Raw genomic sequence first — 14,888 nt, forward strand, 5'->3', positions numbered from 1 at the left:
TGTCCTTTGTTTTTGAAGACGACCAGTGACAATATGGGGTGATGTCTTGACTTGTGTATGAATTGGATTTAAGTGAAGCAAGGCTGTAAAAAGTCATCAGCCTCACTTTCCCTTCCAGAGTCATCAAAGTCCAGTACCAAGGCAAAAGTCAAGACTGGGATGCAATAGATGACCTTGGTGTCTTTGATGTCTGACCAAGCCCTAAGTGATTGAAGCACCTGCTTCAGTCACCTGCACAGCCATTGAAACACATTATTCTTACCCACTCCTCTAATTTGCTGATGGGTTTGAGACCCATCAATTACCTTCAACCTGGTTTAGCCTGTGCCAACGGTTTACTAGAGTGTGGCCACTGTACATGCCACAGCTTCTTGGAGCCACAGGTGAGAATTGAGTGCCTGGTGGACACTAAAGGTGGACGAACAACCCTGAAAAGGGCTTAGCAGGCCCTCACACCAGAGATGCTAGCCTTCCTAACTTCCATCCCACTAACCATGTGGTGAAAAAATGGACTTTTGATAAACTACTGAGCTAGAAAGGGGTACATTTTGAATATGTGAATAGACCAAAGCAAGCTTCTGTCTTTTCTGCTTGGCTGTATTCAGGTAAGAAGGCAAGGAAAGCTGTAAGCCTCTATGTGGGGAGAGACAATTAACTCTTTCCACTTAGGTCAACAGGAAGCTAGGAAGACATGGTCCTGCCCTTATCTCAGATGGTCTTAAGCCACTGAACCATCTTGTAGTTTGTTATTCAGGCATTTCAGTCATGTCCACCTCTTTTTGACTCCATTTGGGGGTTTTCTTGGCAAAGACACTGGTATGGTTTGCCATTTCCTTCTCCAGCTCATTTTACAGATGAGGAAACTGAGGCAAACAGGGTTAAGTGACTTGCCCAGGATCACATGGCTAATAAGTATCTGAGAATGGATTTGACCTCATAAAGATGAGTCTCTCTGGCTCCAGGTCCAGCATTCTAGCTGCTATGCCACCTTATTCTTGCATAAATCTGGCCCCACCTCCAGCAATTTCTTAAAAAGATAAACCAGTCACAGGCCAGAGATAGGATGCAAGTAGGGGCTCTGTTATTCTACAAATCTGCCCAGGATAAGGATTTGGAAAGTAAGGGTAGGGCTCAGAGTCAAAAATACCATCTGTGAGAGTGACCCTGGATACATGCTAGACCCCCTTCAACTATGGAGGGCATTAAATCTGAGACCCTGGATGGTGCAGGGTAGGGGACCATCCTTTCCTTCCTTACCACCCTTTGGCTCTCTCACTACAGCCATTCAGGTTTGGATTCTAGGAAGCCCAGGAAAATGGTTTACTGCACCAGACAGGAGCTCGGACCTAAGGGGATGATGGAGATGAAGATGTTCAGTCCTTAAAGTAGCATTCAGAGCAGGTTTGTTTGAATGACAGACCTTCTTTAAGTGCGGAAAGTCTAGCACTGCCACTTGATACTTATCAGTTGTAAAATATTTGTAACTTACTTTGCGTTCCCAACAGGAAAGTTTTTACAAATAGAAAATACCGTTTTAAGTTCACATGTACAGTATTCCTGATGCATGGCTTTCGATATATGGATAGAAGAGCTCCTAATATATAAAATTATGTAATATATAATGGTGCAATATGTACATACATAATATATAATAATGCTATATAACATATATAATTCCATAAGTAAGAATTAAGGAACTTAATATGGCAATATTAATAAACGAATGTGTCAAGCTGACAAGTCAACAAACATTTGTTAAGTGTTAAGTACTGGGGAGACTAGGTGGCGCAGTGAATAGAGCACCAGCCCTAGAGTCAGGAGGACCTGGGTTCGGATCCTGCCTCAGACACTTAACACAAAAACTAGTCATGTGACCCTGGGCAAGTCACTTAATCCCAATTGCCCTGCAAAAAAAAAAAGAAAAAAGAGTTAAATACCTACTATGTGCCAGTCTACTGTGCTAAATCCTTGAATATAATATATATATATTATTTATAGCTTAGAATTTTAATAAAGAGTACACAGCCCACAATGTTTATATCAAAACAGAATGCTGTTCTGAAATAACATGCTTGCTTTCAAACAATAAGTTTGTTTTCAAATTTATGTTAAAACAGCATCTTGCAGTGAACAGAGTATCAGACTCAAAGTTAGGAGAGATCTGGGTTCAAATACAACCTTTGTCACTCACCAGTTGTATTACCATGGGAAAGTTACCCAACTTTTCTGAATTTCAGTCTCCTCATCTTTAAATGGATATAAAAATACCATAGTGATTACCATATGACTGTACCTCACAAGATTATCATATGGATTGATTGAAACATTATATGCAAAGCTCTTTGCAAACCTCAGTCACAGCAGACAGTTTGAACCACATCTCTGCAACTTGCTGTCTATGTGAACATTGGACAAGTCCCTTAACCACTGTCTGCCTCAGTTTCCTCATTTATAAAATCAGAGATTTGGATTTGATGACCTCCAAGGTTCCTTCCCACTTTGAATCCATAAATTTATTGGAATAACAGGTTGATGTAATATCACAGTTTTCTCAGGGATGAAATTAGTGTTCTTGTTATAATAACAGATGGAATCAACTTGTGTTATTAACAGTACATATTATGACTCAAGACTGAACTAAGGCTAATGTCCATAACAGAGTGATTAACAATTCATTAATTATCCTTTTGAAGGATAATAGTTTGTTAAATAATGGTACATGTCTTGATTACAAATGCAAGTATGTAAAAATATTTACTGAGCTGTCTGAAATTTAAACATAGGCTGAAAAATTCTACTGCACCATTACTTCCTGACAGACACTGATGACTGTAAATGAAAGCAGGAGACTTTAATTCAAACAAACAAATGATTAGAGTTGACAACAGAAGTATAAACAGGACCTAATAAAAGAACCAATTGATCTTCCGTGTTAAGACATTAGCCTGTTAGGCCTTGTGACATACACATATGGCAATGATCAATATAAGGCAGTGAATAATGTAATAATATAATGTAACAAGCTCTTTAATGTCATTTATGCTCAAGAGGAGACGAGCTGTTTATTTTTCTGGACATGGAGGGGACACTACTTTAGACTGGACCATTGCTGGCTAGGAGGAGAGGCAACCTGAATGTCCTCGTCTTTTTCCATATGAGGAAAAGGAAGAGGTATAGATGGCCTTTAACTCCTGAAACTCTGCTTTATGCTCTCTGTCACTGTGGGAATTGTCTTAACCTGCTTTGTGAAAGAAGCCTCCCCTGGTGCCTTACATGCCCCGATGGCGGTCAGTTGTCCCACATCCAAGGAGAGCATAAGATTGAAAGACAAAGAATGAGGACCCCAGTGCTAAGGTCAGTGCTTGAACTGGGCAGAGTCTTCATGCAAGGACCTTAGAGGGCTGGGTATAAGGAGATGACAAGATATAATCTCCTCAATTGCCATGCTCTGTGTGCAAGGAAGGCTGCTTGAGGAGGAGCCGGGGTTGTAAAAAAAAAAAAAATCATCGAAACCTCTGCTCAAACGGAAATGGGTACCTCGAGATTTTAAAATTTCCATGAACAGAAACCTTCCACCAGCAAAGAGCCTGACGCATATGTAGCAGTATTAAAAAGAGGGATCAGAGATTCCCAAGATCCCTAAGAAACTGACGAGAAAGAATAAAAGGCAATTTTCAAATCACAGGCAGTGAAGCCTGCAAGTGGCCTCCCCAAAACTCAGCCCCACCCCTGCTAAGCCTCAAAACTCATTTAAAAACACCCCTGTGCAACCTCAAGAAAATATTTGCTAAGGTTAAAACTGTTCCTAAATGGCTGGTTTCCTATTTAATAAATTTCTTTGCAGTAGAAGGAAACAACCACATTAGAATTAAATATCTCAGCCAGACCCCCTGCATACTTTCCTCAATACATAAGCAAAAAAAAAAAATGTGGTCAAGCTTATAGTTGTTCCATTTGCCAATTGCAAAAATAATAATAACAATAATCATGTTTGCTGGGGGAAAAATCATGTGGTGACTATTTCCATAAGTGAAGACTATTCACTTTATGAGGTCAATAAAAGAAGTTTCAGGAAGAAGTATAAAGAATAAAGGAAGGAGAAAGGGATCCAGGGCTGAGACTGGATGACGTAGCCCATTTCTCTGTGCTTAACGTTGTGATTAAATATGGTGGGGCCCTGGGGGAGCAAATTTTTGATTTGAAGGTTAAGCCAATATTAGCAAAAAAATAAAATAAAGTGAGTCAAATGGCCCAAAGCATCACAGCCACGGTCGATTCCAAGAATGTTTAGTTACAAAATGAGCAAGCAACTAATTGTGTAAATGCTGTTAATTAGATGTGCAGAGCCCCTAACCGGGCTTTTCCCTGTAACTAATAAGAAATCAATTAGCTAATGAAGTGGCCATTAAATGCAATGCTAATCTTAGCTGGGGTATTTTTAATGTTTCTCTTTTTTTCCCCTTTATGATCCTTGCTAATTGCCACTGCCATACGGCGCTCACCGCGTTCAGCATGTCTAATGAAACATCATTATATCATAACTGGCATGCTTGGAAGAGTTAGTGGCAAACCTGCTTCCCAATTATTTTTAATTGCCAGACATACTCACAACTGGGCCTTTTACCAAGTAGTTCAGAGCCCTGTACTGTCATGTCATATACACAAAGATTGTGTTTTCTTTTCTCTGCACATGAAGGTTGGCTGTAGTATTGGGCGTCACGAAGAATACACACTGCAGCCTAAACAAGGATTGAGAACGATTGCCTTTTCCATCCCTTTGATCGGAACCCAGGGAAGCTCAGCATCATCTTTCCCCAAAGCCCAGGCAAGTCAGCAAATCTGAAGGAGGTTGACTTTGTCCTGGAAAACAAATGCTAGTGAGAAGTTGCACACGCCCATGCAGATGTGCACATTGCATTTGCACTCTGCTTGGAATGAGCTGACACAGCCAGGTGTTTCTTCCACGTGTGATTAGCAGCTACCTGTCCCACTGTTCCAAGTATCTGGACATTTTATAATTAAGAAATGGCTTATTATCAGTGGCTCTGAAAATCAAGGTGGTGACATTTTTTTTCACTTTTGACTCCAATCACTATTTTTTCCCCTTGAATCAGAAAATTCATAAAAAGGACTACAGCTCTCTGATTGGAAATGTCCCAATGTTATTGTTTATCTTTCAGGAATTTAATAGCTCCTAGGGGGATCTTTTTACCCAGGATAAGGATCAACTCTGCAATTCTATGGATACTGAAAGGAGGTTTATGTTAAGATCATGCGAGCAAGTTTTCTTCTCTTGCCTCAGTTCCCCACACAAACACATACAACTGCCACTCTGCTCAACCACCAACACCACCCCCATTATACAATAGCATTCAGGACATCTGTGTTCAGAAACATTTTCTTTAATTTTTGGTGGGGGGGGAGACAGAGAGAGACAGAGACAGAGAGAGACAGAGAGAGAGAGACAGAGAGACAGAGAGAGAGACAGAGAGAGAGACAGAGACAGAGACAGAGAAAGGCAGAGAGAGAGACAGAGAGAGAGAGAGAGAGAGAGAACATTTTCCCAGAAAAAGGTTTATAGTTTTTTTTTTCACTTTTTTTATAACATGCAAATTGCATTGGCTAATTCTGTACCCCAGTTTTCAGGAAATCTGCCACCAGCAGCTGCCACAGTTTCAGATGTCAGAAGGACAAAGATACGCTGTGACATTTTGTTCATTAAATAAACAAACCAGGTTCAGGCTAACAACATTAGGTAGAAAGCCCCATCAATTCTTGTACATTTTGTTCACCTAATCAGAAGTGACAATTGTTCCTTAGATTCATAAGCACTATATTGAAGAACAAAAGAGAGGGAAAACTGTGGAGAATGTGGAAATAGCAACAACAGTTGCCATTAAAAAATAGGTTGATGTATATTAATGAGAATCATAACTTTTGGCCCAAGGCGACTTTAAATAAATGCGGCTACTAACAAGGTTACTGAAGAGGGGGAAATACCCAAACCTGTCCTTGTGACATTTTGGCTTTTTCCTGCTTTGTGAGATTTTTAATTGAGGCATTATATGTAGCCATTGTTCATGAAGAAAGAAGTTCAATTTCTACACTGGAAAGAAAGGAAGAGATACCGCCTATTCTCAGTCCCTTTGGCTCCAAATTGAGTCTGATGTTTGTAGGGAGCTAAATGTAAATTAACATATTAGAGTGGGGGAAAGCGTGAAAGTTGCAGCTAAAAGTCTGTCCTTCCCTAACATCCCTTTGGGATGGAGAAACCTCAGCTGCTTGAAAATCTAAACTTTTACCGTAGTTGCATATCCAAACAGCTTCAGAGTTTAGATTATGGAGGCTTCAGTCAATTCAAAATAACTGACTACTCTGGTGATACAGCACTCTCAGAATAGAAATTTATTTTAAGTTAAAAAAAAAAAAACAAATCCAAAAGGGTCAGTCTATACATAAGGTCTTGCCCAGGCTTGGAAATCATAGATAAGGCTGTCAGTCAGACTTAATCTGAAAGGTATAGACAATAGGGCAAAAAAAAAAACTTTCACACATTAATATGTATAACATCATGATGGAGTTCTTCCTATTCCAAAGAGATTTCAACAACACCATAAAGAAAAGCACTGCTACAGTGCTTTACCCATTACTGTAATAGCCTCTCCTTCTCTAAAGCCAAAATACAAACTATTCCACAGTGAATTTAGCAAGTCATTGTAATATAATGGCATAGCACACTTGGACAGCAAGAGAGCCCTAAAACTTGAATCTAGCATGTTGCTAATAATTTTTCGCATTCGTTAAATATCTTAGCACTGTTGTTAAATCCTACCCACCCTTTTACAAGATCAAAGTTATATGTTGTTCAGTTATTTTTTGGTTATGTCCAACTCTTTGTGATCCTGTTTCAGGTTTTCATGGCAAAGATACTTGAATGTTTACCATCTCCTTCCCCAGCTCATTTTGCTGATGTGGAAACTGAGGCAAACAGGGTTAAGTGACTTGCCTGGGGTCACACAACTTAGTATCTGAGGACAGAATTGAACTCACAAAGAAAAGTCTTCTAGACTCCAGGTCCTGCACTCTATTCACTACACCACCTAGCTGCCTTATCCATATTACTAGGAGAAATTAAATTTATTTCAGAGACAGAAAACTGAGGAACAAAAAAAGGAAAGGAGGACATTCATTCATTTGGCAAACAATAATCCATCAATTGAATCAACCAATCGGTCAATCAACAAAAATTTATTAAACATTATACAAAAGACAGACACTTTTGTAGACTCTGGAGATTCAAAGACAAAATTAAAAGTCTCTGTCTTCAAGAAGTTTATATTCTATTGGAGGAGAAAGAGTATAGGCTCTAGAGTAACAAGTACTGAGTTCAAATTCTGCCTCTGCCATTTACTACCTGTGTGACCTTGGGCTAATAGTCATTTAAGCCCTGGAGGTTTTGGCTCCTCATTTATGAAATAAGGGGGTTGGCCTCTGTCTCTTCAAGTTTTAGGTCTTTCATCCTATGATCTTATATGGGTATGTGAATGTAAGAGGAGTAAGGGGGCCTCAAAGATGTATTCCTGTATGGAGAAGTGTGCGACTAATGCTGAAAACTCAGTCCTTCCTCTCTTTAAGAGACAGGGGAGAAATAGACTGAGCTAGGGTATAGCGGATGATTTTAGAGGGAGAGAAAATGAAAACTCACAGAATGGAGTGGCGAGATGCCCCAGGAGGGCACAAAAGCTGTTTGTGGGGGCCTGCTGCCACAGCTCCCATGCCCAAGGACGTCAACTTCCCTGACCCTACGCTTCAACTTTACCAAGAATTCCAAAGGTAGAACTTTTATCCCCATGTTTTACTGCACTCTGACTCTCTGATGTGAAGCCAATACATCCCATTCTGCATTTCTTCAAAGAAATTTATTGAATACATATTTTAACTCCCCACCCATCTCCAAAAAGAGAAAGGAATAAGTGAATCCAGACCAATGACCCTAGAAAAGGATGAAACACAAATAAGTAGTTTTAAATAATAGAAAGGAACTTAGTAAATACAAGTTGGAGAAAGGGCCCTCTCTGAGGCAACCCTGGTTTTCCCTCTCTACAGGTTAAGTGGACCTTGTATCCCACTCCCTTCTCAGGGACAGAGGAATTAGGGTTGACCAAAGGAAAAGTCGAACCTATAGAGATGCCTTAAGGCAGAAGTTGGGGATGAGTGGTATCATCCACATGAGAGTGGAGGCCAGAGAGAGGCAATGAGTGGTTTTCTTATATTTTTTTTCTTTGCTTTTTGGAGGGCAGTTGGGGGTAAGTGTCTTGCCCAAGGTCACATGGCTAGTTTGTCTGTGTGTGTAAGTGTCTGAGGCCGGATTTGAACTCAGGTAGTCCTGACTCCAGGGCCAGTGCTCTATTCACTGTGCCATCTAGCCACCCCTCAGTGGTTTTCCTCTTTAGCCAACAATACATCCTCCCTACCCCCACTGCTAAGCCACCCCCCGCCCCTACACACACACACACACAAGTGGGAGCTTGTCCTGGGATTTTTTTCTTTCTTTTTCTTTCTTTCTCTTTTTTTTGTTATGTATTTCTTTGCAAATTTTAAATACTTTACTTTGAACATTTAAATACTGTTGTAATTATTTCTTCCTGTCCCCTTTTAGCATAAATTTCCAGCATTATTTTATTGGTATAAGCATTAGATATGCCTCTTGTACTTATTCAGTCATTTCAGTCATGTCCAACTCTTCATAACCTCATTGGGGATTTCCTTAGCAAAGGTATTGGAGAAGTTTGCTATTTCCTTCTCCAGTTCCTTTTACAGATGAGGAAACTGAGGCAAATAGGGTTAAGTCTCTTACCCAGAGTCACACTGACAGTATGTGTCTGAGCCCCAATTTGGACTTGGGTTTCCATGACTCCAGGCCTGGTGTTCTATTCACTGCACCACATAGTAGCCCCACCACTCACATAAAAATACATCTTCTTATTAGTACTCATAAAAAAATAATAACCTCATAAAGGGTGTTCTCTACTCCAGGCCTAGCTTTGTACCTAGATGTTCCCAAGAGACACATCTACTCTTTTCAAAATTTAATTTTATTTCATTGTAGTTCTGAATTCTCCCTTTCACTTACCCTCTTACCCCACCAATTAGGAAGACAAGGAAAACAAAATCCATTACAAATACTTATATTCATGCAAAGCAAATCCCCACATTATCCCTGTCCAAAAAAAGAAGAAGAAAAGAAAAAATGCTTGTACTCTGTCAATGCTCTATCTGGAAGTGGGTTGCCTGCTTCATCATGAGTCCTCTGGACCTGGAATTGGTCACTATATTGTTTATATTTACTCCAAGTTTTTAAAAGTTAATTATATTTACAATATTTTTGTTATTGTATTAATTGTTATTCTGGTTTAATTCACTTCACTGTGAATCAGTTCATGTAAGTCTTCCTGTTTTTTTTTTTTCCTGAAGCCATCTGCTTCATCATTTATTACAGAACAATAACATTCTATCATATTCATATGTCATAATTTGTTAAACAATTCCCCAGTTGTTGGGTATCACCTCAGTTTCTAATTCCTTGCCAACACAAATAGAGTAGAAATAAGTATAAATATATTTCTAGAAATAAATTCTCTATATGGATCCTTTCTCTCTGGTTTTCATTCTTTGGAGTATAGGCCTAGTAGCATTTTAGCTGAGTAGGCACAGTTTAATAGCTTTGGGGATGTAGTTCCAAATTGCTTTCAAGAATGATTACATCAGTTCACAACTCCACCAACAATGCTGTTTTCCCACAACCCTTCCAACATTTGTCATTTTCCTTTTTTAACATCCTAGCCAATCTAATAGGTGTGGGGTAATACCTCAGAATTTTTAAAAATGTGTTTCTCAAGGGTCAGAGTCAAGATGGTGGAGTAAAAGCAGGAATTTGCTTAAGCTCCAGCTCCAATCACCTCCGATACCTGTAAAAAAAAATGACTCTAAAACAAATTTTAGAGCTACATAACCCACAAAATAATAGAGAGAAACAAATGTCCCACCGAAGGCAGCTTGGCAGGCCAATAAGAAGGGTCTATCACCTGAAGCTGGGAGCTGAGGGCACTTCCACATGAGTCATGCCAGCCCAGACTTGGGGAGGCCCTGACCGGCCAGAGCAGACTTCAGGAGAGTGAATCATCAGCAGCTGAGGTGGTTTCCAGACTTTAAAACCCATATATACCAAAGAGAAAGTAAAAGGTCAGTAGGGAACTCTGTTGGAACTGGGTGACAGAAGAGCATGGTCCAGTCCCTGCCCCCAGGGTGGCAGAGCTTGTGGTGGTGGCTGCAGTGTCTGCCACATGGCTTCCTCCAGAGCTCCAGGTCTACAGATTGTAGGGGGACCAAGAAACTATTCAGAGGGTAATCACTGTTGCTTTGACCTGCTTGGATCTGGGTCTCAGTCTTGGGTGGTGATCCTGGAGTGAGGAACACCAGTGTGCCAGAGCTTGTGGTGGCTGTAGAGAAGTTGCCCTCCTCTTAGCTCTAACAACAGTTCTAGCAGCAGCTGCACAAACCCCAGCAATTTAGGACACAGCTCTCTCCACTCTGGAAGCAGAGTCCTACTGTGGCAAAGAGCTCAAAAGCCAAGTAATCGGCTGGCAAGATGAGGAAGCAGAGAAAGTGCAATCAGACCATAGAATCTTTTTTTTAGGGACAAAAAGGATCAAAATATGGAACCAGGAGAAGAAAATAAAGTCAAACTCCTGCATCAAAAGCTTCCAGGAGAAATATGAAGTGGTCACAGTCCATGGAGGAGCTCAAGAAGGATTTTGAAACTCAAATAAGAGAAATGGGGGGAAAATTGGGAAGAGAAATGAGAATGATGCAAGAAAATCATAAAAAGTGAGTCCACAGCCTGACTGAAGAAAATAGCCCCTGAAAAAATAGACTAACTCAAATGGCAAAAGAGGCCCAAAAAGCCAATGAGGAGAAGAATGCCTTAAAAAGTCAAATTTGCCATATGGAAAAGAAATTTCAAAATCTCACTGAAGAGAATAATTCCTTCAAAATTAGAATGGAGCAATTGGAAGCTAATGACTTTATGAGAAATCAAGATACTATAAAACAGATGAAAAAATAGAAGGCAATGTGAAGTATCTCATTGGAAAGAAAAAACCACTGACTTGGAAAATAGATCCAGGAGAGATAATTTTAAAATTATTGGACTACTTGAAAGCCATGACCAAAAAAACAGCCTACAAGTCATCCTTAAAGAAATTCTCAAGGAAAATTGCCCTGATATTCTAGGATCACAGGGCAAAGTAGAAATGGAAAGAATTCACTCATTGCCTCTTGAAAAAGACCGCAAAAAGAAAACTCCTAGGAATATTATAGCCAGATTCCAGAGTTCCCAGGTCAAGGAGAAAATATTACAAGCAGTTAGGATGAAACAACTTGAGTATTGTGGAAACTCAATCAGGATAACATAAGATCTAGCAACTTCTACACTAAGGGATCAAAGGGCTTGGAATATGATATTCTGGAGGTCAAAGGAGCTAAGATTAAAACCAAGAATCACCTACCCAGCAAAACTGAGTGTAATGCTTCAGAGGAAAATATGGTCATTCAATTAAATAGAGGACTTTCAAGCATTTTTGATTAAAAAAAACAGAGTTGAATAGAAAATTTGACTTTCAAATACAAGAAGCAAGAGAAGCATGAGAAGTTAACAGGAAAAAGAAATCATAAGGAACTTATTAAAGTTGAACTATTTACATTCCTACATGAAAACACAGTAATTGTAACTCATGAAACTTTTCTCAGTATGAGGATAGTTGAAGGGAATATATGTATGTATATATATATATATATATATATATATGTGTGTGTGTGTGTGTGTGTGTGTGTGTGGTATACATACATATATAGGTATAGGAGGGTATGTGTATAAATATATATGTGAATGTTTGTATATGTGTGTACATGTATACATAGACAGAGGGCACAGGATCAGTTGAATATGAAGGGATGATATTTAAAAAATAAAATTAAGAGGTGAGAGGAATATATTGGGAGAAGGAGAAAGGGAGAGATAGATTAGGACAAATTATCTCGTATAAAATAGGCAAGAGAAAACTGTTACAATGGAGGGGAAGAGCAGGAAGGTGAAAGGGAATGGGTCAACCTTTAATGAGAATTAAATTTGGCTTAAGGAGGGCATAACATACACACTTGATTGGGTATCTTACCCTACAGGAAAGTAGGGGAGAAGGAGATGTGAGAGGGGATGATAGAAGGGAGGGCAGATTGGAGAGAGGTTAGCTAGAAGCAAACTCTTTTGAAAAGGGACAGGGTCAAAGTAGAAAATACAATAAGTGGGGGTGTGATAGGATGGAGGGAAATATAGTTAGCCTTTCACAACATAACTACTACGGAAATGCTTTGTGTAGCTACACGTGTACAATCTGTATTGAATTGCTTGTCTTCCCAGTGGGAGTGGGTGAGGAGGGAAGAAAGGAAAGAATATGGAAGTCAAAGTTTTAAAAATAAATTTTTAAAAAAATGTTTTTACATGCAACTGGGAAATAAGATATACAGGCAATGAGGTATAGAAACCGATCTTGCCCTAATAGAAAATTAGGGGAGTTTTGGGGAGGATATAAGAGAGAACAGACAGAAGGGGTATTCGGTATATTTGCTATCTTGGGGTGGGGGTAGAGGAGAGATGGGGAGAAAATCTGTAACTCAAAATCTTGTGGAAACGAATGTTGAAAACTAAAAATAAATAAATAAATTTGAAAAAAAAATAAAATGTTTTTCTCTAATAATTAGTGATTTGGCCAGGCCTAGAGTCAAAAAGACCTGAATTTAAATCTGGCCTCAGACACTTACTAATTCTGTGTCTCTGGGCAAGTCACTTCACCCTGTTTGCCTCAGTTCCCTTAGCTGTAAAATGAGCTAGAGAAGGTAATGGCAAACCACTTCAGAGTCTTTGCCAAGAAAACCCCAAGTGGGGTCACAAAGAGTTAGATATGACTAAAAGGACTGTGCCAATAATTATTAATTTAGAACATTTTCTATGACTTAATAGCTTAGATTTCTTCTGCTGAAAACTGTCTATTCATCCTCCTTCTCCATTTATCAATTGGAGAATGAATCCTATTCTTATAAATTTGACTCATTTGCCTTCATAGGTTGGTAATAAAACCTTTATCATAAAAGCTTGTTGCAAAGACCTTTTCCCCCCGATTTCATGCTTTTCTTCTAAGTTTGACTGCATTGGTTTTATTTGTGCAAAAGCTTTTAAATTTTTTGCAATAATAATTATCCATTTTATTTCTTGTGAAGCTCCCTATCTCTCACTTGCTCATAAACTCATTTCTTATCCATAGATTTTACGGGTAATTTTTTTCATGATGCCTTTACTTGAAGTTTTTATTTTAAATGTTAGTATCTATACTTTGTTTTTACATTTTTTTCCCTGATGCTCTGAATTTAGAATTTAATGTAGTTTAAAAAAATGTTTGCTACTAGTCACTTAATCCTGTTTGCTTCAGTTTCCTCATCTGTAAATGAACTGGAGAAGAAAATGGCAAACTACTCTAGTATTCTTGCCAAGAAAACCCCCTAATGAGATCATGAAGAGTCACACACAAATAAATGACAACAAAACAAAACCGAGAATGAAGATTTCTTCCTTTGGGAATTTTATAATTTATAAATTTGACACATCAAAATTTACCATTTTGATTTGAGTTTATTTTCTTTCTCTGTCACTGAAATTTGAATTGATTTTTGTCCTAAATCCTATTTCCAGTTTTGACTTTCTTTTATATTATTGTTATTTTTGTTTGTGTTTAGAGAATCCACCTCAAAAACAGGAATACCTGGCTGCAAGTCCCATTTCAGCTCTTTCTCACCTCCCCCTGCCCATCCTCTATATTAGCTATGTCACGTGAATCACTTAACTTTCAGTGCTCTAGGCAACTCTATAAGACTGTGAGTTGGAGGGAAGGTGCTAAATTGCATGGGTAGAGAAAGCTTCCTCACCAGATAGTTTGCTGTGAAAATAAAAATCACAGGTCCAGTCCCTTTTCAGGACCCATCTATATCCTTGGCTTCTTACTCTCCTTTTGTGCGGTAGTTTCCATTGTACCTGTCTCTATACACCTCTTAGTAGTTTATGCATATGATAACCTATTTTTAATGGTAATGAGATACCAGTTATTATCTAGTTGCCTTTTTGCATGGGAAAAGAAAACTATAATTGCTATTGCTCCTAAATTGCAGATTTTTTATTATTACTTACTGTAAGTTTTAAAAATATTGCTTTTCACTATCTTTGCATTATATAACTGTAAGGCTACTTCAATTTCATACTGTAGTTAGCTGAATATTGTCATTATGGCTCAATATTATGTGGTAACATGAGTGCTGTTATGTGAAATAAATTATTGTTTTCTGGACATTGATGTCCATACAGCACTACTGATATTTTAGTAGTCCTTGAGTATGGAGCTAAGGATATTACAAAAGCATCAAAGGGCACAGTAAAATAACTGAGTAAAAATAATCTATAGAAGTAATTTATAATTTATAGAAAGAAGACACAAGAATCATTAGACATATGTTCTGTTAATTACTTGGTCCATTTGACCATTCCAAAATTCCTTACAATATCCACATAGGGGACAATGCCTAGGAATTGATTTAAAATCCTACATCTCAATTGGAGAATTCTATAGGAAAAATGAAACATTAGTGAGCAAAGGGCACCCTACAGCATAGCAGCTGAAGTACAGACTTACACATGCATGACGGGTTATATGTGCTGAGAAAGATGAGGTAAGATTCTTGTTGCAATTAGACACAACCCTTTGTTGGTTAGGCTGAGTCAGTATTCT

This window comes from Petaurus breviceps, unplaced genomic scaffold (assembly GCF_028583685.1).
Source record: "Petaurus breviceps papuanus isolate PSGF00001 unplaced genomic scaffold, PetGlider_PUasm1.0 90849, whole genome shotgun sequence".
NCBI lineage: Eukaryota > Metazoa > Chordata > Mammalia > Diprotodontia > Petauridae > Petaurus > Petaurus breviceps.